Genomic DNA, 11,306 nt, shown 5'->3' with positions numbered 1-11,306 from the left:
GTTTGTGCATTTTATCCAATTTTTTGTTCAAAACCCCAAGAACCTGGCCACCCTCCGCCTGTAGTATGATAATGTATCTGGGGGAGTGTCCCCAGCTCCCAGTTCTGAAGAGGTTCTTGGCCTCTTTTACATGGAAGAATGGGGAAAGGGGTCCCAGAGGCACAGTGAGCTTACCATTTGGATGGATAAATATCGTGGACCCAAACAGTTTTGTGGGAGAGCAATTTATTAGAGAGAGAGAGAAAGAGAGAGAGAGAGAGAGAGAGAGAGAGACAGCTCCCACACTGTGGTGGAAGGGAATCCCAGAGCAGGCAATCCATTTAAGTAAACAGCAGCTGAATTTTAATCCTTGAGTTATTCTCTCCCCACTCATGTTTCATCCAATGAGAGGAGTTCTTTCAAACTTCCTCTGGAGTGATTGATCTTTGACACTGAAACCGGATTGGCTACTTGGTCCACAGCCCTGAGTTACAGAGCCCCGAGTTACAGAGCCCCCTCCTCCCAGAGCTTTCAGAGGGATTTTTGGAACAAAGGAGCCCATCTGGCTTTCCCTACCTAGCCCACTCACAGGCAACCCAGACAGAGAACTTTACATTTGAAACCCCTCTGGTTCCTGGATGGAAGCATGGCGCCCAGAAACTCCTGCCTTTGAAACCATACCCCTCGAGACCTGGGAAGAGAAGTCCCTCAATAATTTTGTAAGAAAAATCTAAGACGATAGCATGTTCCTGAAAGTATAATCATTCCATTTTTATACTGCTATTCATTTGCAAATCACATTTATAGCTATGACAAACTGTACATCAACAAATTGGGTAAGACTATAAAGGGAAATTCTGCTGATTAAGACTTTGGCTAATATGTCGTTCTAGACAAGCAAGGTTTACAAATAGCTTAAATTATTTCCATTTTAAAGCTTTAATCCTTGTGGATGTGAAACTTTCTCAAATGTATTATATAATTCTCCAGCCTTATTAAACAGATCATACTAAATTTAGTTTCCTTTGGCTTTATGACCAGGAATTGTCATTGCAAATATTAAGTATTGTGGAACGCTATAACATGGCGATATACTTAGACTTATTGAACAGGAGGTAGCTGACCCCAGGTTGAAACAATTTGAATTTGTTGTGTGTTTAAATATGGGAGATTCCCTGTAAAATTTAAGTTTAATTTATTTTGAAAAATCAGATCTGTTTAGCTTTCATTTCCATTTGGCTACAATATAATTCTCCAGCTTTATTAAACGGATCATACTAAATTTAATTTCCTTTTGCTTTATGATCAGGAATTGTCATTGCAAATATTAAGTATTGTGGAATGCTTGATATTCTTAGATTTATTGAAGGAATTAAGTTGCTTTGTCCTTAAGTTGCTGGAAAACAGGATCTTCATCCATACTCCACAAGCCTGTTCTTGGATCTCATGCGTGAAAGAATTTGAGTCAAGTCACAGAAAACAGTGAAAGAAGCAACTTTATTGGAAATGACTCTGTTACAGAGCAGGGCATCCTTAGAAAACAAGAGAAGGAATGTGCCATCCTTTGTTAGTGCCTTTATTTACAAAAAACTATAAAGAGCTATTCTTAAACTTGGAATGTGCAGATGTGCTCCCTAAAGGTAGTGGCTGTTATTGTTATCAATGACCTATCCTTCAGCCTAAGCTTGCTCATTGGTACCGTCTTAAAGTACGGTGAATTGCATTCTTAGGGCATCTGGACAGTCGGTGGGCTGGTTGGGAGATGCTCTATGTGCCCATAATGTTCTGTAATTGTAACTGGTGGTCAGCTTAGAATGTGGGTATTTTCAAACTATAGGGATTAACCTTACAGGTGCCTAACTACTCACTTCAAGATGGTATCACTGTAGTCATGTTTTATTAAACAAGAGGCCTGGTAAGCAGGGGTTTCTCTAACACTTACATGGGAGAGCACAGATGAGTCTGGTACTTTGTGGACTGACATATACAGCCTGCAGATATGTTACAGAGATGTTCTGTTTGGCTGACCCCATGTTGAAACAATTTGAGTTTACTGTGTGCTTAAATTTGGGAGATTCCCTGTAAAATTTAAATTTAATTCATTTTGAAAAATCAGATCTGTGTAGCTTTCATTTCCGTTTGGCTACAATTGGCTAATGCTGATCAGTGGCTGTCCCTTGTATTAGGTTGGTGCAAATGCAACCAACCTAAGACAAGTTTTTGCATAATGCCAAAAACTGCTATTACTTTTGCACCAGCCTAATAGATGGGCATGTGTTCTCTATTTTGTCTCAGTCTTCACCCCTCCTTACTGCCAGATACATGGTTTCTTTATTCATTTGCCTGATTTTATTACCCTCTCCTGAAAGTATCAGAGTTTGTGCTTCCAACTTTTTATTTCAACTGGACATGGAATCCAGATAGTCACAATTCTTAAAAAAAAAAAAAAAAAAAAAAAAGAGGAGGGTTTTGTAAAAGAGTTAGCAGGCTGTAAGCAAGACGACTAAGTGATCCTTGTGACACTTAATTTGTCCACTCAGAGGCCTTCTAAAAAATTACGTATAACTTAAAATTGCAAACTAGTTTCAGATCAATGAAGTTTCTAGATAGCTAAATCCTTTAAAAAGGAAGTCTCAATAGAGGATTTTGATGATTATTTTTGAACTTAATGCTATTGATAAGTTGGATATAGTTTACTACATCCAAAATTTTTTAATAATTCACAGTAGTTATTTCATATAGCAAATATGTGGTCCTTTTCTGAACTTCCATTTCTTTCCCCAAGATTTAGATAGACCTCAAAACTTTCTATACTCCTGGAACAGCTTCCACGTTGTTCTTTTTGTCTCTAGCTTTTTGTCTTCAATAGTTTTTTTTTTTTTTTCTTTTTGAGATGGAGTCTTTCTCTGTCACCCAGGCTGGAGTACACGGGTGTTATCTTGGCTCACTGCAACCTCCGCCTCCCGTGTTCAAGCAATCCTCCTGCCTCAGCCTCCCAGGTAGCTGGGATTACCACCATGCCCATCTAATTTTTGTATTTTCGGTAAAGACAGGGTTTTGCCATGTTGGCTAGGCTGGTCTCAAACTCCTGACCTCAGATAATTCCCCTGCCTCAGCCTCTCAAAGTGCTGGCATTACAGTCATGAGCCACTGCAACCAGTCTTCAATCTATTTTTCATACTTTGCTAGAGTGCCACTTCGAAACCAAATATCTGATAGAGGCGACTCATGCTTTATTTCTGTGGCTCCACATCTTTAATTGCTATAACCGCAACTCTTTAACATAGCCTGCAAGACCTTATATGATTCTCTTTCAGCCTCATCTGCTAGTGAGTAAAAGATTATATCTTCAAGTAAATTTTCCACTTTTTTCTTTGTTTAATTCACTAACTTCCCATTGGTGTCCCAGGGAAGATTAGTGTGAATATTGAAGTGCATACCTTTTAGACATTTTCATGGCTTATATCTAGCTAAAATGTAATGTTTATTAACAGAACCTTTTGGACAGGTATATTTTCAAACATATAAGAAAGAATCTACTGTGTTTTAAAATTACCTAATTTTGTGTTGCTTGTGAATATGTCATTGAATTTATTACCTCTATTTATGTTTAAGCAAGATAGCTAACAAGGTCGAAGATGATTCCAGGTGGTTTACAAGTTCCTTCATCTGCAAGCTGCTGTGATGAGAGTGTATATGCCAGGTTGTTAAATGCCTTGGAAGATAAGATTAAAATTCAAATCACTTTTGAATCTGAGGAAGGACAGTTTAGGCTTGCTGTGAGAAATATGATAGCATGTTGTTCAGTCAGAACCAGTGTAGTAGAGTTCACTTTGTAATGAACACTAAATATAAGATACTCTATGTGCTAAATACAAAGCAAACCAAGAAACGCAGGCTATAGATTTTGTTTCTGTAACTGCTTATGAGATCTTAGCTGTAATTAATTACTCAGTTTCTCTATTACTCCTTCTAAGATTACCTTGGACTTCAGCTAGGAGTTCAGTTGGGCAGGGTTCCTTGATTGCAATAGTATTGGGTAGATTTGCTATCATCTTCCATTAATTTGTATCATCAAATAGAGAAGAGCCTTTGGCTTTCACCTGTACTATCCCTGACTGTATATTTCTCAGGGGTCACAACTGAATTCTCTTCACGAAGCAAGTACATAAACACAGCTGACAGAGTAGGCAATGTGGTAACTTGGAAAGGAACAGCTTTCATTTCAATTCCTGTCTGAGCTGGTCCCATACCTGGCTATGAAGGTCAAATAGAACCCAGTTTAATAAGTATGATATATAGCTGAACTATATTTTATGTGTGTGTGTGTGTGTGTGTGTGTGTGTGTGTGTGTGTGTGTGCAAGAATATACTACAGTCTCTGGCAGGTAAAAGCAAACCTTTTGTTATTTTGTTATTTAATGTTTATCCGAAAGAAGAAATATGCATTCTATAGGTTAGTAACTGCTTGTCAATTACCAGGTAATGTGTTAATTTGCAGCAGTAAGAAGACTACATGAGCAGTTGGAGTCATCACTGAATTTCCCTTATAACAATTTGGTGCCATTCTCATGTACCCATGCATCTTCTGCATGTGCTAAATTGGATAATTAATGGAGGGTATAATATGAATTGTACTAGGTATATCTTTTAAGTATTTATAATGGCATGATTCTCTGCAGTTTCCCAAGTCTTGTAGCTGCGGCCTTTAATTTAGTCTTATGATTGGCAGGAGAATTGATAGTGGCTTCCTTATGGCTTTTCTTTTCAAAATAGGCTTTGCTGCATGGTCAGAGTGAATGTATAGGCACTGTTAATTGCTGAAGATATCACTCAAGCTTTACAATTAGGAACAAGGGACATAACCAATGAATGGGATAAAGATATTCCTGAAGCTACAGTGAGGCAAACTCAGGATAGAGTACCATTTACCATATGGACTCCATAGTCCCCACTCTGCCCAGGGGGATACAGTGGCAGTGTAGATCCCCAGACATGAGTGCTGTTTTAGTACATGTATTACATAATTTACAAAAGAGTTTGGAATGTTTCCCTATCCCCAAGACACAGTTACCCAGATAAAATAGCCACATATAGTTTTAGATAAGGCTAAGAGTAAGATTCAAGAATACAAAATGATATTAATTTGGCATTTTCTCTCAATGGTACCCAGCCCCTTTGACTTAATGGCCACTTGGAGTGAATTGTCTCAGGGTTTAGAATTGTTTGAGAGCCAATGTTTAACAGAGTAACTTTATCATGCTGGTGTTCACTAGATTTGTATTCTTTTTTCTGTTTTATAAACCAGATATGATCTTAGTGATTGCTTATTGGTTTCATTCCTGGACCTTCATGTTTTAGCCAGAATCAGAGATTGTTTCATGTATTAAGGTTTTCTGAACCACATATGTCCTAGGGCCTGTTAATGTTGATGATGCCACCTGATTTCAGTCACTTTTGGCTCCAGTGAAACTTGCTGAAACTACAAAGCCTTTTTTATTTGCTATACTTGCTGAAAAGATTACTGGCCTGGAGATCACAATCAGTAATCAACATTTAAAAGACATGTTTTCTCCCAAGGGTCTTTATGCAGTAACAGTGGAGATTGATTTGAATTCTAATGGGCAAAAAATGAGGAGACAAATGGGTGAGATGCACAATAAATCTAGCATTCCATTCTTCAAAGCAAATGTATTACCTGTGCCATGCTGAGTTCTTTTTTTTTTTTTTTTTCTGAGACAAAGTTTTGCTCTTGTTGCCTAGGCTGGAGTGCAGTTACACAGTCTCGTTCACCACAACCTCTGCCTCCCAGTTTCAAGCGATTCTCCTGCCTCAACCTCCTGAGTTGCTGAGATTACAGGCATGCACCACCATGCCTGGTTAATTTTGTATTTTTAGTAGAGACAGGGTTTCTCCAAGTTGGTCAGGCCAGTCTTGAACTCCCAACCTCAGGGATCCACCCGGATTGGCCTCCCAAAGTGCTGGGATTATAGGCGTGGGCCACTGTGCCTGGCCTTATGCTGAGTTCTTATCCAGGTACCAGAGGAACAGTGAGAGGAAGGCCATAAATGAGACGTATATGCATTCATTCCTCAATATCCCTGAGGGGTTGGTTCCAAGAACCCCATGGGTACCATAATCCACAGATGCTCAAGTCCCTTATATAAAATGGTGTAGTATTTACATATAACCTATGTACATCCTATGGTATATTTAATTTTTTAATTCTTTTTTTTTTTTTTTTTGAGACAGGGTCTTGCTCTGTTGCCCGCACTAGAGTGCTGTGGCGCAATCACAGCTCACTGCTGCCTGTCTCCTGGCTCAAGTAATTCTCCAACTTCAGCCTCTCAAATAGCTGGGACCACAGGTGTGCACCACCACACCTGGCTAAATTTTAAATTTTTTATGGAGACAGGGTTTTGCTATGTTGCCTACCAGGTTTTGAACTCCTGGCATCAAGTAATACTCCTCATCCTCCCAAAGTGCTGGGATTGCAGGGGTGAGCCACTGTGCCTGGCTGCCATATACTTTAAATCATTTCTACATTACGTATAACACCTAATACAGTGCCTACACATTACTTCATCCTCATGGATTCAACTTAGTATTAGGTGCAGTGACAAATTCTAGTTTTGCTTCTTGGAACATTGTGCATTTTTTTTTTCTGAATATTTTCAATCCTTGGTTGGCTGAATCTATGGATAGAGAACCCATAATTACAGGGACCAAATGCGTTTCCCTGCAAGAGGGTCAAGATAACCTCAGGTGAAAAAAACTTCATGGTGTTTTTGAGAGATATGGTTTTTAAATTCCCTGTTTCTTCCAATACTTCTTACATGTCAGTGTTAAATTTGTTAATATTTTACTTTTTTTTTTTTTCTGAGTAGTGCTTTAATGTTTACAAAAGTGACCTATTGAGATGGTGTCAGTTTGGAAATCCACAGCAGGAGTTTTTGTATTTGACTTTGGATAAGCTCAGTCTTAAAGGATGTCAGTACCAGATTTACAGCAGATTATTAAGAGGTCCTGAGTTTGCTTCCATACCTTGAAGGGAGGTCTTTAAAATGGGAACTTTTATTTTCATTAAGTTCCTTTACATTATTCAGAGCCACTAATTTCCCAACAGTCTAAAAATCTTCCTATCCCCTTTATTTTGGTAAATGGCAGCAGGTAATTGTGCTGCGAGAGCTTCACCATCTGAGATGACTGCAGTTGAAACCTTGACTTGTTGTTTTGCAGTCTGTAGCAATCAGTGGCTACCAGTTTGCCTTTCTGGAATTTGAAGTAGATTTTTATTTTCACTGGACTCACCTCAACCCAATAAGTAAATGCAAATACTGCAAATATGCCTAGGGTTCCTTTGCCTGAACTCTACACTGGTACTAATTTCTCTAACTGTAGCACCCTTTAGTTACAAATAACACAAACCAGTTCTGGCTAACTTAGGCAAAAAGCAATTTGTTTACTCATAGAATGAAAAGAAAATCTGGTCTACTTAGGGTAGGTCAGGGAATTACTGAACTCTCTGTAGGGTATTGTCATCCGTTAGCCCAATTCCAATTGCTTTGTGTCCTGAGGTTCAAATTGGCCTTGACCAAGTCACATTTTCACCTACCCTATGGTGACAGTGGGGCTGGGGGTTTGTGGCAGGAGATGGTCCTGGTCCTGTGGTGAGTAGCCCCACCAGCCACTCATGGCATAACGACAGAGCAGGTCTCCCAGGAAGGCTATGAGGCCCACAAAGCAAAACAGAACAACCCAGATTACCCACTAACACCTGATTTGGCCTTTTTATTAATGGCTTTTTTTTTTTTTAAAGCAGACTACAGTGGTGTTTAAAATATGTGTACCATATAATGATTAGAAGATACTTTTCTTGATACAAGTTTAATTTCCTAAAGAGCATTGTTGAAATGTGCAGAGTATCTGGAAAATAACATCTATGTCTACGTAAAAATTATATAATTATTTTATTAAAATTATGTAATTACATAAAAGTGTGTGATTCAACACGTTTCTTCAAATTTTGGATATGATGGAGCAAGGTAAATAAAAGTAGCAACAAAAATAAATGTTCTTGTATGACAGGGGAAAGATTATTGTTAAATATATAAAAAAGATAAATTCCTAAGGGTATTAATGGAGAAGGGATATCTGCTCAGCAGGCAGATATTGAAAACAATAACAAACTCAACATGAGTCTCAAAGGCATATAATTAGCATATGGAAAAAAATAGCTTAGACCATTAGTTCTCAGCTCTGGCTGTTAGAATCATGTTTTTAAAAGCACAAAAGCCCTATCACCATTTCCGGGAATTGTATCATGGGGCCCAGTAGGACTGCTGTGGTGCATAGCTCCACGGGGCTCCGTTCACATGGAAGTGTATGCAACGTGCAGCCTTTGCAGCATTAATTTTTTTTTTTTTTTTACTATTATTGTCTTTTTCCACCAGCATTTTAAAAATCTCCCCCATTTTTTTTTAAAGCTTAGCCAGATTTGCAGCCACTGGAGTCTGAGAATCCTTTGTCTCTTATTCCTATGCCCAGCTTTAGAGTGCCTTTTTCTGATTACTCTTTAAAGTTCTCTTTGTGTTAACCTTGATCTCTACTGAGAACGCTCTCGGAAGAGAGACCCCCACCCAAGCGGGCTGAAAGTATTGAGGGGCAGACACCCAGATAGCACAACAGAGTGGATCTATCCTGGGGACCAGCAGCCTGAGAGTCTGCGGGGCTGGCAGCTCTCCAGACTGAAGGCCTTGAGCAGATTTTCATCCAGGTAGTTATTTACTGTTTGACAGGTGATTCTCATTAATACACAGGTGTTCTACATATACACATAACTCAAGAATATACCAAGTAGGCAACTGTTACCTGCCTACCACTAATTACAAACTAAAAGTATCTTCCACAAGGGAACCTTGGGGGCAGGGTAAACTTAATGTTCCTCAACAGATTTCACCTAAAGTTTTTTTTTTGTTAACCTTGATCTCACCTGTCTACAGATGGGATTGGTAGAATTGGGGATATCGAACACACAGAATTATTAGCTCCAGCCTGTACCTTGCAAGGGTGACGCTGAGCACCACATCTTATTCCAGGACAAATCCTGGAAGAACTGGTTATGGCACATGTTTGGTAACACTGAAATGCTCAAATGTGTTAATGGTAAATGGCTAATTTTGATTTACCCCTAGTAACAGCCTATGGCAGAAGAAGTCATCAGAGTAGCTAACTTTTGTGTGTCTAGCACAAACCTTATTATTTAACCATCTCCCTAGTTTACTTTCTTTTCTATTTTTAATTTTTTTGATAAAAATAGGACATGTACATTAATTTAGAAAAACAAAAATATGAAAAAATGTTTCAAATCTAATTAATTGTTGGTGATGCCTCTGACTTTATTATAAGTTTATGTTATATGCTCAATATCTTGTTTTATAGAGAACTAACTACATATATGGAAAACTCACAATTTGTGAGATGTTTAAGCCTGTTACAAGAGGTACACATGAAGCTATTGATATTAATTAAACTCAAAAGGAAGTAATAAGGAAGAGCAAAGGGCTCACAAGACTCAGAGTATATTCATGTGATGCTTTAATAAGGTAACGGATATGGTGCAGTGGGGAAGCAAGGCCCAAACAATCAGGGGTGCAAGGCTTCCAGCGGCCGCCCTCTAGGGGCCATTTCTGGCTTTACAGGTAAACTGAAACAACTCTATACTTATTTCTGGGAGTGCCTGGAAGAATGATAGTGATAATTGGGTCAGATATGAATGAGATTTAGTACTAATTTATAGGGTTAGTATATGTAGTAATTTTCTATGGTGTATTTATCATATAAATACACCAGTGATTTATAATGTTTAATGTTCAAAACTCTCCTGGAGGCACTGGGCTGGCTTATCTACACTGTTGAGGGATGTATGGGTTGATGGTTTACACCTAGAATAACAGTTACACAGCCTGGCTTGGCTATGTGACTGGCAGGCTATAAAAGAGTCCACTGTAAACTGGTGAAATGCTAAAATCAAGGTACATATTTTGTGACTGAGAAAGGACCCCTGGAAAGCTGCACCTGGAAGTCTTAAACCCTTCTGGTTGCTTGAGCTTTGCTTCTGCTGCTGTACCACATCCTTTACCTTTATTAAAGCCTGGCATAAATATACTCTCTGAGTCTTGAGTCCTTTCGGTATTTGAGTCTGTGTAATTGAAGTGTATACTATTTGCAATTTGCTCTTACTAGGCAGGCATGAATGAATAAACAATAGATGAATATAAACTATAATCTGGTATCCCTGTATACCACATTGTGCATAATTTAAATGTCTGATTTTGAATCTGTTTTTATGTTTTTGTCAAACACATCTTAAAAAATTTAAACTACAAGATGTCTGCTTTTTGTGAAAAAAAGAAAAAAGCCAAATAGAGTACAATGTAAAACCCTGGTAACTTTTACAAAGTTTATTCAGATGATTTGCATATTGTAATAGTTTGAGAATATTGGTCAAATCGTAGCCCACTTGCCTAACATTTAAATCAACCTTAAGTAGGCTCCTGAGCGTAAAAGCTCCTTTACATATCATAATGAAAAAAAAATGAGATAAGGCAGTTTTGTTGCTAATGTTCTTAAAATAAAATAGGCTTTAATCTGCTAACAAAGAGAATCTAAGAGTTGTGTTAATGTTACCTTTTAACTTGAACTTGCAAACTTCAGCAACTGCCTATATTTATTCTGTGCTAAATGTTATTAAAATGTTGTTAAATAATTTTTAATAAGATGCATCCATTCAGTGCTAAGAAATATTTCATATACTCATAGAAATATTGTTTAATTTTTTTACAATGGTGTTTTATCTTTAAATTTTATTTTATGAAATAATATACTTTTCCTATTTAACTTATATGCCACTAAACATGTATGAAAGGCACTATATTTGTAAATCTTGGCAGCACTTTGTCATTGCTAATAGAAACAACTGTGTAAATAGGTTAATTATAAGAGTGCATTTTGAAATCTGATGTCTAATTTTCCCACCTCTTCAGAAAATTATTTTACAAATTCTGTAAGATTACACTTTTAAGTTGACTGTAAAACTTTGGAGATGTTGCAGTTTTTTGCTGTAATATTTGTTTGCCCATGCAATTGTATCACAGCTTAAGTAAATATATCATTGTGGCATCTCTGTCTTTGTTTTACTTCTGGCTGTATGATCATGGCCAGGGATTTCAGCACCTGTAAAACATTGTTTTACCTGTGCATGATCTACGGAAAGGCCAATGCTCTTCCTTAGCAGTTCACAGGTGGTCTTCCTTGTTCGTTTAATGT

The sequence above is a fragment of the Sapajus apella genome, unplaced genomic scaffold (assembly GCF_009761245.1).
Source record: "Sapajus apella isolate SASKATOON/1434 unplaced genomic scaffold, GSC_monkey_1.0 scaffold66, whole genome shotgun sequence".
In the NCBI taxonomy this organism is placed as follows: Eukaryota; Metazoa; Chordata; class Mammalia; order Primates; family Cebidae; genus Sapajus; species Sapajus apella.
This window is presented reverse-complemented; position numbering follows the sequence as displayed.